Source organism: Rutidosis leptorrhynchoides, chromosome 8 (assembly GCF_046630445.1).
Source record: "Rutidosis leptorrhynchoides isolate AG116_Rl617_1_P2 chromosome 8, CSIRO_AGI_Rlap_v1, whole genome shotgun sequence".
Taxonomy (NCBI): domain Eukaryota; kingdom Viridiplantae; phylum Streptophyta; class Magnoliopsida; order Asterales; family Asteraceae; genus Rutidosis; species Rutidosis leptorrhynchoides.
Window position 1 is genome coordinate 273093101 of NC_092340.1, and position 18455 is coordinate 273111555.

General features: G+C 33.1%; 1 long non-coding RNA gene across 6 annotated transcripts; it reads right to left on the reverse strand.

Moving 5' to 3' along the window:
* Positions 1 to 13809: 13809 nt before the first annotated feature.
* Positions 13810 to 17632, reverse strand: LOC139861728 (uncharacterized). Of its 6 annotated transcripts, none has more exons than XR_011763930.1 (7): positions 17279 to 17632; positions 16198 to 16427; positions 15948 to 16066; positions 15720 to 15856; positions 15264 to 15581; positions 14891 to 15118; positions 13810 to 14113 (listed from the first exon to the last, which is right to left on the reverse strand). It is a non-coding gene; the product is annotated as an uncharacterized lncRNA (long non-coding RNA). The 6 variants fall into 6 exon arrangements; XR_011763929.1 differs by having other exon boundaries at positions 13810 to 14061; positions 14891 to 14997; positions 15073 to 15581; XR_011763928.1 differs by having other exon boundaries at positions 14891 to 14997; positions 15073 to 15581.
* Positions 17633 to 18455: the final 823 nt, after the last annotated feature.

An 18455-nucleotide genomic window follows, 5' to 3' on the forward strand; every position in this document is an offset into this window, starting at 1 on the left:
CACATATAAATATTGTATATACAATATTGTAGGAAAGCACGTAGACGCATCGGAGATGATAAACACGAGGTTTGATTCACAAAAATACCCCCGAACATTACCCATAATTTCCTTGGCAACCCATATTTTCCTTAGCTCTAGCTCGCTCGGAAACTTGTTTTGAAAATTACTTGGACATCACTCCGTCGTAATATTTTATGTACATTATTATTTTTGTATCGCAAAAATAATAATACTAATAATAAAAATAATAAGATTAATAATAATCTTATTATTAATAATAATAATAATAATAATAAATAATTAAAATAAATACGGAGTAATATGTATATTTGTGTATGTTTTTTTTTTCTTTCTTTACTCTGCAGAAAATGTTGCAATTTATAGAACCTGGCCTGAAATCTGGAGTCATGCGACTCGCATGGAAATGGCCTTCTGGCCATGCGACTCGCATGAGGACCAGGGACAGCTCACATTGTTTTGGCTCCTAGCTTGTCGACATAATATAAAATAAATATAAATATATAAATAATTAATATAATTATTTATATATTATATTTTATTCTTGTGCATAGTAGACTAGATATTTTTGGTCCGTTGCGTCGGGCGTTTCTTCTTGACTCGGGTCCCGGTTCCGGATTTTTAGACGTCCTTGCGTACTATTTTATATCGTGTACTTTGCGTTCCGCAACTTGTACTCTTGTCATTTTTAGACGTTCTTCATCAATAATTTGAACCTTTTTAATTGTATCTTGTACATTTGAGCATTTTGGACCTTTCCGTCTTCAATTCTTCGTTTTCGCCTTTTGTCTTCACACTTATTAAATATAAACGAATATTACTTGAATATGGAACAATTACAACTAAAATCCTGTCTTTCTTGGGGGATAATGCTATGAAATATATGTTCCTTTTTAGCCTTATCAATAGCCTTAAATTATCCCTTAATTATATCACTCAAAGTGTATCTTAAACTTTCGAGTGTTTTGGTCATTTACTTCTATAAATCATCGTCTCGCTATTTGTTAAAATACATTTTTATAATAGCGTTTTACTGTAGCAAAGTTACTGTAGCAATTCACTGTAGCAAAGGCAATTTCACTGTAGCAAATAGTGATTTTCGAAAACACTGTAGCATTTTGAGTAATGTGGCAATTTGAAAACACTGTAACAAATTAGTGTTTAACTGGTTCATCTTAAACGCTTTAGTTAACTTATCTAAATATCAATTGAATCAATAAACGAATGTTACTATCGTTTACCAAATAACTTGAAATCATATATATTCAAATAGATATATAAACCAATAAGTTTAATGTACGGTATCATGCAATTAAAACTTTGTTACGTTTTCAAGTTATAGTATATATATGTATCTGTTTACATATAATGGTTCGCGAATCGTTGAGAACAACCGAAGGGTAATTGAATAGTTCAAAATTTTGAGATTCAACTTCATAGGCTTTGCTTATCGTGTCGAAGTCATTAATCATTTAAGATTAAGTTTAAATTTAGTCGAAATTTCCGGGTCATCACACCATTTCTCTCATATCTCCAAATTTTGGTACCCAAATCCTTTCAGCCCTATACCGGGTTCCATCTTCCCGAATATTAAGATGCTTCTCCGATCCTTTAGGTATTTCATCCTTTAAATTTTCCTCTTTTAAAACTCCTTGTTGCGCCTCCTTTATTTGAGTAGTAAGGTTATTATGAATCATTATATTCATAGATTTTACTCGAATGGGTTCTCTGTCCTTCCTGCTCAAGGCATCGGCTACCACATTTGCCTTCCCCGGGTGGTAACGAATCTCAAAGTCGTAATCATTCAAAAATTCAATCCACCTACGCTGCCTCATATTCAGTTGTTTCTGATTAAATATGTGTTGAAGACTTTTGTGGTCGGTATATATAATACTTTTGACCCCATATAAGTAGTGCCTCCAAGTCTTTAATGCAAAAACAACCGCGCCTAATTCCAAATCATGCGTCGTATAATTTTGTTCGTGAATCTTCAATTGTCTAGACGCATAAGCAATCACCTTCGTTCGTTGCATTAATACACAACCGAGACCTTGCTTTGATGCGTCACAATAAATCACAAAATCATCATTCCCTTCAGGCAATGACAATATAGGTGCCGTAGTTAGCTTTTTCTTCAATAACTGAAACGCTTTCTCTTGTTCATCATTCCATTCAAATTTCTTCCCTTTATGCGTTAATGCAGTCAAGAGTTTTGCTATTCTGGAAAAGTCTTGGATGAACCTTCTGTAGTAACCAGCTAGTCCTAAAAACTGGCGTATGTGTTTCGGAGTTTTTGGGGTTTCCCACTTTTCAACAGTTTCTATCTTTGCCGGATCCACCTTAATACCTTCTTTGTTCACTATGTGACTGAGGAATTGAACTTCTTCCAACCAAAATGCACACTTTGAAAACTTAGCGTACAATTCTTCCTTCCTCAATACTTCTAACACCTTTCTCAAATGTTCACCGTGTTCTTGGTCATTCTTTGAGTAAATAAGTATGTCATCAATGAAAACAATGACAAACTTGTCAAGGTATGGTCCACACACTCGGTTCATAAGGTCCATGAACACAGCTGGTGCATTAGTTAAACCAAACGGCATGACCATAAACTCGTAATGACCATAACGTGTTCTGAAAGCAGTCTTTGGAATATCATCTTCTTTCACCCACATTTGATGATACCCGGAACGTAAGTCAATCTTTGAATAAATAGACGAGCCTTGTAGTTGATCAAATAAGTCGTCGATTCTCGGTAGTGGGTAGCGGTTCTTGATGGTGGTTTGTTCAACTCTCGGTATTCGATACACAACCTGAATGTACCATCTTTCTTCTTGACAAACAAAACAGGAGCTCCCCACGGTGATGTGCTTGGTCGAATGAAACCACGGTCTAAAAGTTCTTGTAATTGGCTTTGCAGTTCTTTCATCTCGCTGGGTGCGAGTCTGTAAGGAGCACGAGCTATTGGTGCAGCTCCTGGTACAAGATCTATTTGAAATTCAACGGATCGATGTGGGGGTAATCCCGGTAATTCTTTCGAAAATACATCGGGAAATTCTTTTGCAATGGGAACATCATTGATGCTCTTTTCTTCAGTGTGTACTTTCTCGACGTGTGCTAGAACAGCATAGCAACCTTTTCTTATTAGTTTTTGTGCCTTCAAATTACTAATAAGATGTAGCTTCGTGTTGCCCTTTTCTCCGTACACCATTAAGGGTTTTCCTTTTTCTCGTATAATGCGAATTGCATTTTTGTAACAAACGATCTCTGCTTTCACTTCTTTCAACCAGTCCATACCGATTATCACATCAAAACTCCCTAACTCTACTGGTATCAAATCAATCTTAAATGTTTCGCTAACCAGTTTAATTTCTCGATTCCGACATATATTATCTGCTGAAATTAATTTACCATTTGCTAATTCGAGTAAAAATTTACTATCCAAAGGCGTCAATGGACAACTTAATTTAGCACAAAAATCTCTACTCATATAGCTTCTATCCGCACCCGAATCAAATAAAACGTAAGCAGATTTATTGTCAATAAGAAACGTACCCGTAACAAGCTCCGGGTCTTCCTGTGCCTCTGCCGCATTAATATTGAAAACTCTTCCGCTGCCTTGTCCATTCGTGTTCTCCTGGTTCGGGCAATTTCTAATAATGTGGCCCGGTTTTCCACATTTATAACAAACTACATTGGCATAACTTGCTCCGACACTACTTGCTCCGCCATTACTCGTTCCGACACCATTTATTCCTTTCATTCTATTAACCCCTGGTCCGTAGACCTCACACTTGGCCGCGCTATGACCATTTCTTTTACACTTGTTGCCAAATTTGGTGCAGAACCCCGAGTGATACTTTTCACACCTTTGGCATAGCTGCTTCTGATTGTTGTTGTTGTTGCGGTTATTATTGTTGTTGGGATGATTGTTGTAGTTGCTGTTGTTGTTGTTGTTGTTGTTGTTGTTGTTGTTGTTGTTGTTGTTGTTGGGCCGTTTGTTGTAGTTGCGATTGATGTTGCGATTGTTGGGATAATTGTTGCGATTATTGTTGTAATTGCTGTTGTTGTTGTATTGGTGATTCTTATCACAGTTTTCCTCCCACTTTCTTTTGACTTGCTTCACATTGGCCTCTTCAGCAGTCTGTTCTTTAATTCTTTCTTCAATCTGGTTCACTAGTTTGTGAGCCATTCTACATGCCTGTTGTATGGAGGCGGGCTCGTGTAAACTTATATCTTCTTGGATTCTTTCCGGTAATCCTTTCACAAACGCGTCGATCTTCTCTTCCTCATCTTCGAATGCTCCCGGACACAATAGGCACAATTCTGTGAATTGTCTTTCGTACGTGGTAATATCAAATCCTTAGGTTCGTAACCCTCTAAGTTCTGTCTTGAGCTTATTGACCTCGGTTCTGGGACGGTACTTCTCGTTCATCAAGTGCTTGAATGCTGACCACGGTAATGCGTACGCATTGTCTTGTCCCACTTGCTCTAGATAGGTATTCCACCATGTTAACGCAGAACCTGTGAAGGTATGTGTAGCGTACTTCACTTTGTCCTCTTCAGTACACTTACTTATGGCAAACACCGATTCGACCTTCTCGGTCCACCGTTTCAATCCGATCGGTCCTTCGGTTCCATCAAATTCCAAAGGTTTGCAGGCACTGAATTCTTTGTAGGTGCATCCTACACGATTTCCTGTACTGCTAGATCCAAGGTTATTGTTGGTATGTAGCGCAACCTGTACTACGGCTATGTTTGAAGCTAGAAAAGTACGGAATTCCTCTTCATTCATATTCACGGTGTGTCGAGTAGTCGGTGCCATTTCCTTCAAAATAGTCAAATGGAACAAGTTAATCATACAGAATATTAAGAGTAGTTAATAGTATTTCGTAGCATAATATGAACTTATTTATAAAAGCTTTTTCTTCATATTAGCGTTTTATAAGTTTAAATTCGGGTAGTACCTACCCGTTAAGTTCATACTTAGTAGCTAATATACAATTCAACTACTACAATTCTATATGAAAAACTGATTATAATAATATTTCGCATTCAAACTTTTACACAATATTTTACAAACTTACAATACCGCTTATTTTACATATAGCATGAAATATAGCACACAATAAATTTGATACAAGATGGTTGTGAAGATAATTCTAGCTAGTACACAAGTCATTCAGCAAAGGCAATAAAGACACGTTATTCATACGTCCAGAAACAAGTCATGCATTCTGGTTTTACTAGGATTACTTCCCATCCTTGGTCTTGTGGAACATAACCGTTATGGCCGTTGATAAGACAGCGTGTTGTAACGTCGTCAAAGGGACGAGGGTTACGTAATGTCCAACAGTCCCGTAACAATCTAAAAACCTCATTTCTTACCCCAATTACCGACTCCGTCACTTGTGGGAACGTTTTGTTTAATAGTTGTAGCCCGATGTTCTTGTTCTCACTTTGGTGAGAAGCGAACATTACTAATCCGTAAGCATAACATGCTTCTTTATGTTGCACGTTAGCCGCTTTTTCTAAATCACGAAGTCCAATATTCGGATATATTGAGTCAAAATAATTTCTTAACCCATTGCGTAAAATAGCATTTGGGTTCCCCGCAATATATGCGTCAAAGTAAACACATCGTAACTTATGGATTTCCCAATGTGATATCCCCCATCTTTCAAACGAAAGCCTTTTATAAACCAAGGCATTCTTGGAACGTTCTTCGAATGTCTTACAAACTGATCTCGCCTTAAATAGTTGTGCCGAAGAATTCTGACCTACTCTAGACAAGATTTCATCAATCATGTCTCCGGGTAGGTCTCTTAAAATATTGGTTTGTCTATCCATTTTGTGTTTTTATACTATAAAATAGACAAGAGTTAGATTCATAAAAAAAATACTTATTAATACAAGCAATTTTTACATATATCATAAAGCATAAGCACACTACATTACATATATTACACCACACGAATACAACTATCTTATTCCGACTCGTTTGTTTCTTCTTCTTCAGTTTTGGTTCGTTTTGCCAAGTTTCTAGGGATATATGATGTTCCCCTAATACGAGCCGTCGTTTTCCGCATTGGTTTAGAAAAACCTGGTGGTTTAGAGGTTCCCGGGTCATTGTTACAACTTAAGGACTTCGGGGGTTGACGATACATATAAAGTTCATCGGGGTTGGAATTAGATTTCTCTACTTTTATGCCCTTTCCCTTATTATTTTCTTTTGCCTTTTTAAATTCAGTTGGGGTAATTTCTATAACATCATCGGATTTCTCGTCGGAATCCGATTCATCGGAGAATTGGTAATCCTCCCAATATTTTGCTTCCTTGGCGGAAACACCATTGACCATAATTAACCTTGGTCGGTTGGTTGAGGATTTTCTTTTACTTAACCGTTTTATTATTTCCCCCACCGGTTCTATTTCTTCATCCGGTTCCGATTCTTCTTCCGGTTCCGACTCTTCTTCCGGTTCCTCTTCGGGAACTTGTGAATCAGTCCACGAATCATTCCAATTTACATTTGACTCTTCATTATTATTAGGTGAGTCAATGGGACTTGTTCTAGAGGTAGACATCTATCACATAATATCAAACGCGTTAAGAGATTAATATATCACATAATATTCACATGTTAAAAATATATAGTTTTCAACAAAATTTGTTAAGCAATCATTTTTCAAGTAAACACGGTCGAAGTCCAGACTCACTAATGCATCCTAACAAACTCGATAAGACACACTAATGCAAAATTCTGGTTCTCTAAGACCAACGCTCGGATACCAACTGAAATGTCCCGTTCTTATTGATTAAAAACGTTCCATATTAATTGATTTCATTGCGAGCTTTTGACCTCTATATGAGACGTTTTTCAAAGACTGCATTCATTTTAAAACAAACCATAACCTTTATTTCATCAATAAAGGTTTAAAAAGCTTTACGTAGATTATCAAATAATGATAATCTAAAATATCCTGTTTACACACGACCATTACATAATGGTTTACAATACAAATATGTTACAACAAAATAAGTTTCTTGAATGCAGTATTTACACAATATCATACAAGCATGGACTCCAAATCTCGTCCTTATTTAAGTATGCAACAGCGGAAGCTCTTAATAATCACCTGAGAATAAACATGCTTAAAACGTCAATAAAAATGTTGGTGAGTTATAGGTTTAACCTATATATATCAAATCATAATAATAGACCACAAGATTTCATATTTCAATACACATCTCATACATAGAGATAAAAATCATTCATATGGTGAACACCTGGTAACCGACATTAACAAGATGCATATATAAGAATATCCCCATCATTCCGGGACACCCTTCGGATATGATATAAATTTCGAAGTACTAAAGCATCCGGTACTTTGGATGGGGTTTGTTAGGCCCAATAGATTTATCTTTAGGATTCACATCAATTAGGGTGTCTGTTCCCTAATTCTTAGATTACCAGACTTAATAAAAAGGGGCATATTCGATTTCGATAATTAACCATAGAATGTAGTTTCACGTACTTGTGTCTATTTTGTAAATCATTTATAAAACCTGCATGTATTCTCATCCCAAAAATATTAGATTTTAAAAGTGGGACTATAACTCACTTTCACAGATTTTTACTTCGTCGAGAAGTAAGACTTGGCCACTGGTTGATTCACGAACCTATAACAATATATACATATATATCAAAGTATGTTCAAAATATATTTACAACACTTTTAATATATTTTGATGTTTTAAGTTTATTAAGTCAGCTGTCCTCGTTAGTAACCTACAACTAGTTGTCCACAGTTAGATGTACAGAAATAAATCGATAAATATTATCTTAAATCAATCCACGACCCAGTGTATACGTATCTCAGTATTGATCACAACTCAAACTATATATATTTTGGAATCAACCTCAACCCTGTATAGCTAACTCCAACATTCACATATAGTGTCTATGGTTGTTCCGAAATATATATAGATGTGTCAACATGATAGGTCGAAACATTGTATACGTGTCTATGGTATCTCAAGATTACATAATATACAATACAAGTTAATTAAGTTATGGTTGGAATATATTTGTTACCAATTTTCACGTAGCTAAAATGAGAAAAATTATCCAATCTTGTTTTACCCATAACTTCTTCATTTTAAATCCGTTTTGAGTGAATCAAATTGCTATGGTTTCATATTGAACTCTATTTTATGAATCTAAACAGAAAAAGTATAGGTTTATAGTCGGAAAAATAAGTTACAAGTCGTTTTTGTAAAGGTAGTCATTTCAGTCGAAAGAACGACGTCTAGATGACCATTTTACTTCCACTTTGAGTTTAACCATAATTTTTGGATATAGTTTCATGTTCATAATAAAAATCATTTTCTCAGAATAACAACTTTTAAATCAAAGTTTATCATAGTTTTTAATTAACTAACCCAAAACAGCCCGCGGTGTTACTACGACGACGTAAATCCGGTTTTACGGTGTTTTTCGTGTTTCCAGGTTTTAAATCATTAAGTTAGCATATCATATAGATATAGAACATGTGTTTAGTTGATTTTAAAAGTCAAGTTAGAAGGATTAACTTTTGTTTGCGAACAAGTTTAGAATTAACTAAACTATATTCTAGTGATTACAAGTTTAAACCTTCGAATAAGATAGCTTTATATGTATGAATCAAATGATGTTATGAACATCATTACTACCTTAAGTTCCTTGGATAAACCTACTGGAAAATAGAAAAATGGATCTAGCTTCAATGGATCCTTGAATGGCTCGAAGTTCTTGAAGCAGAATCATGACACGAAAACAAGTTCAAGTAAGATCATCACTTGAAATAAGATTGTTATAGTTATAGAAATTGAACCAAAGTTTGAATATGATTATTACCTTGTATTAGAATGATAACCTACTGTAAGAAACAAAGATTTCTTGAGGTTGGATGATCACCTTACAAGATTGGAAGTGAGCTAGCAAACTTGAAAGTATTCTTGATTTTATGTAACTAGAACTTGTAGAATTTATGAAGAACACTTAGAACTTGAAGATAGAACTTGAGAGAGATCAATTAGATGAAGAAAATTGAAGAATGAAAGTGTTTGTAGGTGTTTTTGGTCGTTGGTGTATGGATTAGATATAAAGGATATGTAATTTTGTTTTCATGTAAATAAGTCATGAATGATTACTCATATTTTTGTAATTTTATGAGATATTTCATGCTAGTTGCCAAATGATTTTTCCCACATGTGTTAGGTGCCTCACATGGGCTGCTAAGAGCTGATAATTGGAGTGTATATACCAATAGTACATACATCTAAAAGCTGTGTATTGTACGAGTACGAATACGGGTGCATACGAGTAGAATTGTTGATGAAACTGAACGAGGATGTAATTGTAAGAATTTTTGTTAAGTAGAAGTATTTTGATAAGTGTATTGAAGTCTTTCAAAAGTGTATAAATACATATTAAAACACTACATGTATATACATTTTAACTGAGTCGTTATGTCATCGTTAGTCGTTACATGTAAGTGTTGTTTTGAAACCTTTAGGTTAACGATCTTGTTAAATGTTGTTAACCCAATGTTTATAATATCAAATGAGATTTTAAATTATTATATTATCATGATATTATCATGTGTGAATATCTCTTAATATGATATATGTAGTGACCCGAACTTTTCCATGTTTATATATATTAATTGAGATTGATATTTACATTATTAAATGTTTCCAACATGTTAAGCAATCAAATTTGTTAAGACTTGATTAATTGAAATATGTTTCATATAGACAATTGACCACCCAAGTTGACCGGTGATTCACGAACGTTAAAACTTGTAAAAACTATATGATGACATATATATGGATATATATATATAGTTAACATGATACTATGATAAGTAAACATATCATTAAGTATATTAACAATGAACTACATATGTAAAAACAAGACTACTAACTTAATGATTTTTAAACGAGACATATATGTAACGATTATCGTTGTAAAGACATTTAATGTATATATATCATATTAAGAGATATTCATACATGATAATATCATGATAATATAATAATTTAAAATCTCATTTTATATTATAAACATTGGGTTAACAACATTTAACAAGATCGTTAACCTAAAGGTTTCAAAACAACACTTACATGTAACGACTAACGATGACTTAACGACTCAGTTAAAATGTATATACATGTAGTGTTTTAATATGTATTTATACACTTTTGAAAGACTTCAATACACTTATCAAAATACTTCTACTTAACAAAAATGCTTACAATTACATCCTCGTTCAGTTTCATCAACAATTCTACTCGTATGCACCCGTATTCGTACTCGTACAATACACAGCTTTTAGATGTATGTACTATTGGTATATACACTCCAATGATCAGCTCTTAGCAGCCCATGTGAGTCACCTAACACATGTGGGAACCATCATTTGGCAACTAGCATGAAATATCTCATAAAATTACAAAAATATGAGTAATCATTCATGACTTATTTACATGAAAACAAAATTACATATCCTTTATATTTAATCCATACACCAACGACTAAAAACACCTACAAACACTTTCATTCTTCAATTTTCTTCATCTAATTGATCTCTCTCAAGTTCTATCTTCAAGTTCTAAGTGTTCTTCATATATTCTACAAGTTCTAGTTACATAAAATCAAGAATACTTTCAAGTTTGCTAGCTCACTTCCAATCTTGTAAGGTGATCATCCAACCTCAAGAAATCTTTGTTTCTTACAGTAGGTTATCATTCTAATACAAGGTAATAATCATATTCAAACTTTGGTTCAATTTCTACAACTATAACAATCTTATTTCAAGTGATGATCTTACTTGAACTTGTTTTCGTGTCATGATTCTGCTTCAAGAACTTCGATCCATCCAAGGATCCGTTGAAGCTAGATCCACTTTTATATTTTCCAGTAGGTTTATTCAAGGAACTTAAGGTAGTAATGATGTTCATAACATCATTCGATTCATACATATAAAGCTATCTTATTCGAAGGTTTAAACTTGTAATCACTAGAACATAGTTTAGTTAATTCTAAACTTGTTCGCAAACAAAAGTTAATCCTTCTAACTTGACTTTTAAAATCAACTAAACACATGTTTTATATCTATTTGATATGCTAACTTAATGATTTAAAACCTGGAAACACGAAAAACACCGTAAAACTGGATTTACGCCGTCGTAGTAACACCGCGGGCTGTTTTGGGTTAGTTAATTAAAAACTATGATAAACTTTGATTTAAAAGTTGTTATTCTGAGAAAATGATTGTTATTATGAACATGAAACTATATCCAAAAATTATGGTTAAACTCAAAGTGGAAGTATGTTTTCTAAAATGGTCATCTAGACGTCGTTATTTCGACTGAAATGACTACCTTTACAAAAACGACTTGTAACTTATTTTTCTGACTATAAACCTATACTTTTTCTGTTTAGATTCATAAAATAGAGTTCAATATGAAACCATATCAATTTGATTCATTCAAAACGGATTTAAAATGAAGAAGTTATGGGTAAAACAAGATTGGATAATTTTTCTCATTTTAGCTACGTGAAAATTTGGTAACAAATCTATTCCAACCATAACTTAATCAACTTGTATTGTATATTATGTAATCTTGAGATACCATAGACACGTATACAATGTTTCGACCTATCATGTCGACACATCTATATATATTTCGGAACAACCATAGACACTCTATATGTGAATGTTGGAGTTAGCTATACAGGGTTGAGGTTGATTCCAAAATATATATAGTTTGAGTTGTGATCAATACTGAGATACGTATACACTGGGTCGTGGATTGATTCAAGATAATATTTATCGATTTATTTCTGTACATCTAACTGTGGACAACTAGTTGTTGGTTACTAACGAGGACAGCTGACTTAATAAACTTAAAACATCACAATATATTAAAAGTGTTGTAAATATATTTTGAACATACTTTGATATATATGTATATATTGTTATAGGTTCGTGAATCAACCAGTGGCCAAGTCTTACTTCCCGACGAAGTAAAAATCTGTGAAAGTGAGTTATAGTCCCACTTTTAAAATCTAATATTTTTGGGATGAGAATACATGCAGGTTTTATAAATAATTTACAAAATAGACACAAGTACGTGAAACTACATTCTATGGTTGAATTATCGAAATCGAATATGCCCCTTTTTATTAAGTCTGGTAATCTAAGAATTAGAGAACAGACACCCTAATTGACGCGAATCCTAAAGATAGATCTATTGGGCCTAACAAACCCCATCCAAAGTACCGGATGCTTTAGTACTTCGAAATTTATATCATATCCGAAGGGTGTCCCGGAATGATGGGGATATTCTTATATATGCATCTTGTTAATGTCAATTACCAGGTGTTCACCATATGAATGATTTTTATCTCTATGTATGGGATGTGTATTGAAATATGAAATCTTGTGGTCTATTGTTACGATTTGATATATATAGGTTAAACCTATAACTCACCAACATTTTTGTTGACGTTTAAAGCATGTTTATTCTCAGGTGAATACTAAGAGCTTCCGTTGTAGCATACTTAAATAAGGACGAGATTTGGAGTCCATGCTTGTATGATATTGTGTAAAAACTGCATTCAAGAAACTTATTTTGTTGTAACATATTTGTATTGTAAACCATTATGTAATGGTCGTGTGTAAACAGGATATTTTAGATTATCATTATTTGATAATCTACGTAAAGCTTTTTAAACCTTTATTGATGAAATAAAGGTTATGGTTTGTTTTAAAATGAATGCAATCTTTGAAAAACGTCTCATATAGAGGTCAAAACCTCGTAACGAAATCAATTAATATGGAACGTTTTTAATCAATAAGAACGGGACATTTCAATATATATACATTAAATGTCTTTACAACGATAATCATTACATATATGTCTCGTTTAAAAATCATTAAGTTAGTAGTCTTGTTTTTACATATGTAGTTCATTGTTAATATACTTAATGATATGTTTACTTATCATAGTATCATGTTAACTATATATATATCCATATATATGTCATCATATAGTTTTTACAAGTTTTAACGTTCGTGAATCACCGGTCAACTTGGGTGGTCAATTGTCTATATGAAACATATTTCAATTAATCAAGTCTTAACAAGTTTGATTGCTTAACATGTTGGAACCATTTAATCATGTAAATATCAATCTCAATTAATATATATATACATGGAAAAGTTCGGGTCACTACATATACTACATATAAGCAAGGTTAGAGAACTCGAATTTCTCGGGGGATGATCTCGTTTGTACATTTTTTAAAAGATCTCTTCATCTCGGGAAGATCTCGGACGTTGACTTACGTTGACTTTTTAGTTTTTTTAATATAAATATATATATATAAATAAATATACGTATTTATATACATTTCTACCAGATTTTACATGAAAATTCGAGAAATGAGTGACAAAATAAGATAAATGACTAGATTTTGCGAGAAAATATGAAAAATGAGCGAGAAAATCCGGAAAATAATGATTTTGACCCCGTTGACCGAGATATCTCTGGAGATGGACGTCTCATCTCGGTTACCTTTCAAAAACGAGATATCACAAAGAAATAAGGAGATTTACAACATTGGAGATAAGCAATACCGTATCACATGTGTACCATTTTTATGTATATACTAGACTTTAAGAGCCCGTGCGTTGCACAGTTGGCTCTAATATCTTTAAGTATTAATACATTAGGTAGTGATGATACTATCTAAAGAACATTTATAGTAAAACATCATAGTAGATATTGATACCAAACATTGTTATTCAACAAAGCAAATGCAATAACATTTTTGTATGATTTTCCTAAACATCAATATAGGTAGAAAGCGCGTTCATCGAAATTGTAGGTGAATATCCAGTTTGTTCCATACTTTAAGCAATTTTCTTTTCTGAACTGATGAAAACCATATGTAACAGATAGGTTTGACTTTGTCCTTGAATTTTCCTGTTTCAACCGCCATTTGTACCACCATCAAAATTTTTAATACTTACACATCCTATATCATCAACCAAGTCCATTAGCCACATTACCAAAAGAAAAAAAGAATGAGAAGCCCCCAAAAAGTTGGCCGGTTGACTTTTAAAAGTGAATATGTCAGCACAAGTCAACCCATCAGTATGCATAAAAAATTGACCATATATAGCAGGCTTTGCAAAAGAATAATGATGAAACCAAATTCGAAAATTGTAGCCTTTAACACTCTGATCCAAACCGAAATAGTCCATATCCTCGCCCTACTCCATGACCCGTTTTAACCTATACTAATTTTGACCCGTCTCGACATGATCTAATTTTGACCCATTTCAACATGAACTAATTTTGAACCGTTATGAGCTGAAATAAAACTGACCCGTACCGACCTGAACTAATTTTGACCCGTTTCAACATTAACTAATTATGACCCATTGAACCCAAAACTGCTTTTAAACCATTTTAACCCCAAAGCATTTTTGACCCGTTTCAGCCTGAACGAATTTTGACACACCAATACCTTACACTAAATGAAAATTGCAAATTCCATAATTTGTGTATTAGAATCAAGACTAACCTAATTAAGTTTATTTAACTCCGAGTCAAAAAAGTCTTCCATTTTTTAAATAATCAGCATTAGCAGAACACTTTCACATTGTATTAGATTTTCATTCATACATTATCTCTTACCTCCTATCCTTTAAATATGATTATTTAAGATCAAATACTAATTTTCATACTGCACATACAAATGACCCTGAATATATTTAAACCAAAAAAGAGAATGTAAATAGAAACGCACCACTCTCTGCATTTCTTCTTCATACTCTTGCATTCGACGGTTATATCTTCTCCAAAACTCCTCTTGAGAAAAAGAAAACCATCAGCCATCTACCTCATATGTCCAACCTATCAATTAGTTTGAAAATAGCCCATCAGCCATCAACCTCAAATAATATCAATTTGCTTAAACAATTCACTAACCTTAGTTAAAGAATCATGCAAATCTATATGTACAATTTCACATTACCTATCATTATAACATTCAAAAAGGTTACAAAATTTTTCAAAATTTAAAAGATCCCAAAATCACCCATGTATAAAATGACCCATTTTAATTTGACTTGTTATGCAAGCAGCCCTATCATACCCCGTTATTGACGGATCGAATGTACCAAATAATATATAGTAGATACTGGGTCAAATATTTCAAATCAAGAAGCTTTGGTGCGTAATACAACAATCAATTTATGGACTATTAAGTCAACTTGCACCACTAAATTAGGTCCTGAAATCACATAATATCTGAAGACTTTTTAAATCATAATTAAAAACCTCACTATATAAAAAATATTTAAGCCATGAAGTGTTTTGAGTTACCAGAATAACATAGTACCATAGATACAGTTTACCGGACACGTGCCAAACTGCCATTTTTGAAATCAGATTATTACCTTCTTTGTGTATGATAAAACGGGTCAGTTTAGGTGTACCTACATCAAATACATTAATGGATCAATTAAATTGTGAACACAATATTTCTGATTTATTATTTTCAGAAAGTGGTAATTTCTAACTGATACGAATCTAATAATCAGATCCATTAAAAAAAATACTGCAAATAGTCAAACCTGACAATTCTCATTCTGTTTCATGAGCGCCTGGTTTTTCTTCTGAACATCATCAACCATTGATGCTTTTGTTCCACAAGTGATATGCATCATGGAATGTACTTCCCGTATCAATGTCGATAAAAGCTTTGCATATTCTGACAATAAATTATTGTTCGTCAGTACAACCGAAATAACAGTTTGAAAATCATGAGAATTAATTAACTTTTAGTGTAGTGATAGAGGTACCCGTAAATAAACATAATGGCCCCAATTGAAGTTGACTTTACCATCGAAAACAAAAGCTTAAATTTCAATCTTGATCACATACTCAACCACAAACCAATGGCATACTCAGATACATGGGTCTGAAAGCTCAAAGACACTAAGTTAGTAATTGTGGCAAATGAAGCGTAAAGAACACATGAGCTAAGGCTTTAACAACTTTAGGTAAAAAGAGCAACGAAAAGTTAAAATGATAATGACGATATAACTTAACCTGGGTTTTCTTTTTATGGATGTCACAATTGAATTACAGACTCAAAACTAAGGCTTTTTGCGGATGCCTCTCATATCAGATGACGCCCCCGCACACATTTTGACCAGGATTTTTTTTTTCCTACTATACTAAAACATTATCGATCCAAAAGTGCAGGTTTTTTTATTATTTTTATTTACTAAGTCGATCGAGTGCTTGAATGTCATCCTGCAACTTTGATACCTGAAAAACTAAAAAAAAAAAAAAAAATCAGTATCCATTTGGCTTGAGTGATACAATAGTTACAGTAATTAAAATTGGTTATGATTAAATTAAATAGCCATTTTGTCGTATGTTTAAGGTTTCATATAGTATAACTATATAGAGAACTCGGCTTCCAGCCATAATCCTACATATTTAATAACAGTAAAATTTTAGCAAGCATTTATAACACTGAAAATACACACACTAATATTCGAACACACTTCAAACAAAAGATGCAAAATTTACCTTGAACATAAACAAATGGTTCAGGTGTAAATTCATGTTCCGTACAATGACCCGTTCATATGTACAGTTGGCTCATCGAAGAACTTTTAAATCTTTTTTTCAGTTGAAGCATTTAATCGAACGGTTAGAGAGCAATATATAATAGTTCATCAGATAATGTTTTCTTGAATCATATATAAATAACACAAAAAACTAAACTTCCAAATCTAAAAACACTGATTTTAAATAAGAAAAATGCCACATCTAGAGGTTTCTAAAAACTACAAATTTTAAGCAATAAAGAGTACTGTTTTAGATAAAGCAAGAACAACAAAGCTAAAGAAGATACGCTGATGTTGCGTATATATAAATTCAACATATATCAGACATTTTCAAAATCATCATAAGGTCATAAACATAGTTTAATATCATAGCGAGTTGGAACATCATAACTCAATTATGTTTACTAATTGTCCTTATGCTTATATACAATCATATGTTATAAATTCTGGCTATAGAAACATCAGTGATACAGATAGGTTGTAACAGGGCAATTACAATTGATGTACAAAACTTATACTGAAATAGTAAAAAAAATCACAAAATGAGATACCTTTAGAGATGAAGAACCAATTAGGGCAATAGCAAGACTCCAGAGAGGATTTGATGAATACGAATTAACACCATCAAGATGAATACGAATAATGAATCTGGATTGATGGTCCGAAAATCGTTTTTTAGGATGAATCGCCTCACGCGATTTAGTTAGCAGAAGCCCTAAAATTGAAATCTGTCTGGGATTTAACAATCGGTTTTAAAAAAAGCACAGTGAAAAACATATGTATCTGTAGGTAATTTTATGATGAATTCAGATTTAAAGGTGTTTGTACGAAGAGTTGTTGTTAGTTTTGTTCGCCGGACGAACATAAAAGCGGATCTGTGTGATGGAGAGGTGAATCAACGAAACCTAATAGGGATTAGAGGAGAATAGTTTTTTTTTATTTGGTAATTTTAAAAAAAAATATAAAGAAAATCAGATAGAGTGGACACGTGTCGTGCTGTAAATTGAAAGAATGTGAGTCTGACACATTGGATGGGGTCCTCATGCTTTATGTGAGGAATAGATAGATACGGTATAAATATTTATTTTTATTTTAATTAATTTTATTTCCTTGCAAGTCATTTTCATAAGATCTTTCTTTCTCTCTCCAAAAACATACTCCGTAGGAGATATTACAGGCATCTCCCCACCACGTGCTTAGGTGAAAAACATATCATTTCACCGTAAGCGTATGTTAGTCAGACCCTTATCCATTCACCTAACATGCACACGATCCATCTAACATGTACCCGACCCACCACCATTTTTAGAAACTCCCCTGTTTAAGTACCAACCTTCTGAACTTTAAAAAACCAACCTTCACTTTAAAACCTTTGATAGAAAATAAACGAAATAAACACACACTTCATACCAATTTTACACCTTTATGTACGAGTAAAAATACACCATTTTTTGCTCTGTTTATATACAAAGTTCCTAACTTTTCAGTGACCCTTCTTAATACATATCTAAATTCATAACGGGTATGTTTTCTTTTTTTATTTTGTGTATCTGCTATTTTTCTTTTTTAAAATTTCGTTATTCTTGAAATTTGAAATAGTTTAATGTATGTGTGTGAATTCTGTGATTCTGTTTATTTATGTATCTTTAATGGCGCCCACAGAAAAACCCCACTATTTTTTGGTAGATTGAAGCTTCTCTATTGGCCTTCTTGATATCTTTCTTCCTT